Source organism: Cervus elaphus, chromosome 9 (genome assembly GCF_910594005.1).
Source record: "Cervus elaphus chromosome 9, mCerEla1.1, whole genome shotgun sequence".
Lineage (NCBI taxonomy): Eukaryota > Metazoa > Chordata > Mammalia > Artiodactyla > Cervidae > Cervus > Cervus elaphus.
The window spans coordinates 53,574,760-53,578,698 of record NC_057823.1 but is presented as its reverse complement, the minus strand read 5'-3'; the positions used below and the strand labels follow the sequence as shown (position 1 = coordinate 53,578,698).

At 49.1% G+C, this 3,939-nt stretch overlaps 1 pseudogene; it reads right to left on the bottom strand.

Moving 5' to 3' along the window:
- Positions 1–289: 289 nt before the first annotated feature.
- LOC122700253 lies at positions 290–2,780 on the bottom strand (annotated as a pseudogene).
- Between the last annotated feature and the right edge of the window lie 1,159 nt (positions 2,781–3,939).

Here is a 3,939-nt window from a genome sequence, read left to right as displayed (position 1 = left end):
AGAATTTCTTTTTATACTACTTGAATAATTTATAGTTATGGAAAGATTAATCACCAAGAGAAGGTCAAATATGGAGAAAATACATACTCAATATCCAGTACAACTAAAAATGCTAAATCCAATTAGCACAGAGACATGAATAGCTTTGGAATGTATATACACATATGTGTATATATATATCTATTTGTGTGTGTTAATCACTCAGTCCTGTCCGACTCTGTGATCCCATGAACTGTAGCCTGCCAGGTTCCTCTCTCCATGAAATTCTCCAGGCCAAAATACAGGAGTGGGTTGCCATTTCTCTCTCCAGGGGATCTTCCTGACCCAGGGATTGAACCTGGATCTCCAACATTGTGGGCAGATTCTTTACCACTGAGCCACCAGGGAAGCCATATATATATATATTTGTACAACAGTACAACTTCTTAAGAGAAAGGTATTGCAATGGGAATTAGGTTTGCCAAAATTAAGGAGAGGCTCACTTAACCAAATACGACATTTAACTGAATACAAAGTTGTTTCTACAGTTGGGGCTTTCTTTGATTTCTTTCTCAGTGTCCTGAACCAAGAGGTTAGGGAATATTGGCTTCAGGAATTTGAACTCACCAGTTCTATGATCTCCCGTCAGACACACCTCGTACTGGTAGCTCTGGGACAGGGTCCCCGTGCCGCTGACGTCCACCAGGTGGCCCGGGAAGTGGCCCTCGGGCACCGGGCAGCGACCCGCCGAGCCCGCCCCGCCCCTCCTGCACAGCCGCACCGCCACGAACGCCAGCACCGAGAAGAGGAAGAGCGACGACACCGACGCCAAGGCCACCACCAGGTAGACGGTGAGCGGGTCGGCCGGCGCCGCGGCCGCCGCTTCCGCTTCCGGGGGCGGCAGGTAGGGCTGCGAGAAGCCGTCCACCAGCAGCACGTGCAGCGTGACGCTGGCCGACAGCGGCGGCTCGCCGTTGTCCTTGACCAGCACCACCAGCCGCTGCTTGGGCGCGTCGCGCTCGCTCAGCAGCCGCGCCGTGCGCACCTCGCCGTTGTGCGCCCACACGCCGAACAGCCCGGGCTCCGTGGCCTTGAGCAGCTGGTACGACAGCCAGGCGTTCTGGCCCGCGTCGCCGTCCACCGCCACCACCTTGGTCACCAGGTAGCCGGGCTCGGCCGCCCTGGGCACCAGCTCGGTGCAGGGCGCCGAGGCGTTCTGCAGCGGGTAGAGGACGAAGGGCGCGTTGTCGTTGGCGTCCGCCACGAGCAGGCGCACCAGCGCCTGGCTGCTGAGCGCGGGCGAGCCGCGGTCGGCGGCGCCCACGCGGAACTCGAAGGCTCGCAGGGCCTCGTAGTCCAGGGACGTGAGGACGAAGAGGTGGCCGTTGTCGGGGTTGATGGACACGAGGGAGGCGAGGGGCAGGTGCGGGTCTGGCGGCGGCAGCAGCGAGTAGGTGACCTGGGCGTTGGCGCCCGCGTCTGTGTCTGTGGCGCTGACGCTGCCGATGTGCAGGGCGGGGCTGTTGTTCTCGCGGACCCACAGGGTGTAGGAGGTCTGGGTGAAGGCGGGGGCGTTGTCGTTGACGTCGGCCACCAGCACGGTTATGTTGTGCTGGGTTTTCAGTCTGGGGGTTCCCATGTCAGTGACCGTGGTGGGGATGTCGTACCCGGCTCTTTCCTCTCTGTCTAGCGGTCTGTCACCAGGGTGTAAAAGTTTTTGAACGTGGGTTTCAAGAGAAAGGGGAGGTCATTCTGAATGGAGGAAACCATCTTACCGTTGTCCCCGGAATCTGGATCAGAAACACTGAAAACGGCCACCACAGTCTCTGGGGAGTTTTCTGGGATAGAGCTGATGAATCTCGACATGGTCAGCTCGGGGGCGTCGTCATTCACATTCACCACTTCTGTGGCTACAGCGCATTTTCCTGAAAGGCCCCTGCCGTCTGTGGCTGCAATCTCCACGTTATAAAACCGAGCTGCCTCGAAATCCAATGCCCTTTTCAGACCAATTTCTCCTGTTATTTCGTCTATTACAAATGGTTGAGTAACTTCATCTCCTTGGAATAGAGCATAGGCTACTTTCCCATGTGTTCCTGCATCTGCACCTCGGGCAGAGACAGCGACAACTAAGGAGTTTAGGGGGCTGTTCTCCGGAATCTGTACCTCATAGACGGACCGTAAAAACTCTGGGGGCATTGTCGTTAATGTCCACGACTTCGATGCGGACTGTAGTGGTCCCAGACCTGGGCGGAGCCCCACCATCCAGCGCGGTGAGGGTTAAACAGCTCAGGCTGCTGCTCCCGGTCCAGTGCTTTGTCAGCACCAGCTCTGGGTATTTTCTGCCATCTCCACGATGATGAGTGACAACATGAAAATGGGATTTGGGGCTGACTGTGTAGTTTTGAACCGTGTTGCTACCTATGTCAAAGTCCTGATCTATTTTCAAAGGAAACAGTCCCTGTCTGGACGCTCTCGGGGATTTTTAGGAGCATTTCTCTCTCTAGGAACTCTGGGGAATGGTCATTTATATCTGTGCGATGCAGATCAGCTTGAATAATCTGCACCGGGTTTTCCAGTAATAGTTGGAAAAGCAGTATACAGGGATCTGTTGTCCAGCACAACACTCCCGGTCTAGTTTTTCATATAGAAGCAAATTGCCGGTCGTTATATCCAGGTGCAAGAGCTGTTTGTCTCCTTTGTAATGGATTCGCGAGCCCCCGAGTGGCTAGTTCCCCCACCCTGAGACCCAGGTCTTTTGCCAGGTTGGCCACAAAAGACCCACTTTTTGTTTCTTCTGGCATGGAATACCTAATTTCATTGTCCAGACCCGGTGCAAGAAGGTAGTTTCTTCAACTCGATATACAATCAATCCAGATGAGTTCGTTAAATGGAATTTGATCTAGTGACTTGCGCTAGGATGATGCCCTTCTCAGAGATCTCTGCCCCTAGATCTATGTAAATTGCTTCCTTCTTTTAGAAAGCATGAGGGGTTCTGATTCCCACTGTAATGACTAAGGGGCAGTCACAGATCCCTTCATTCATACTCCTAACTTGCAGCGCCACTAGGCGTCATTATTGACTTTTGCATATAGTATTGGCCATTTCATTCCAAGCTTTACCTTGGTTTGTATCAGTTTCCTTTTAAGCAGAAATGCTCCCGATTGATTCTGTATTTCCAGTTTTTAGTTACTGCAGGTTCTGAATAAGCATTTGCTAAGTTAATTTCCAGTGAAATAATACTTTTCAGAACAAACTAAAATGATGTATCAGTATTCCTCATAAAACACCTTTTGAGTACTCAAACTTCCTCTTGTGGGATTCTTATTTGATTATATTCAAGAAATTAGTAATAATGGTAAGTTTACAATTTTGCAAAATTGTTTTCTATTAAATATACATCAGAAAAGGGCACAAATCATATGTGTACAACTCAATAATGTTTCAGGAAGTGAACACTGGTAAGCAGAACCTAAATTGAAACTAAAATGTACCAAAACCCTAGAAACCCCCTCCTGTCATTTCTGGTCACTACCCTGTAAAGGTAAAACTCTTCTGATTTCTATTATTATAGTGTGGGTTCTTGTTTTTAAGCTTTCACACAAATGGAGTTATACAATATTATTCATATGTTTGTAAAGTCCACCCCTTCCATACTGTTATAACTTATCTCATTGCTTTGTATTACTCTATTGTACAATGATTTGTTTTTCTATTCTCCAGTTGATGGACATTGGTATTTTCCAGTTTAGGGATATTTTGAGTACTGCTGCTATGAATATTTTTGCTGTCTTTGTGTGCATTTATATTGTGTGCATTTATGTTCAATAAATTCCTAGGAGTTACACAGTTATGGGTTAAGATGTGCACATGTATTTAGCTTTATTAGATATTGCAAAATAGTTTTCTAATGTGGTTTTACCAAAACCAATGAAGAGTGAGAGCTCCAGTTGCTCCAAATCC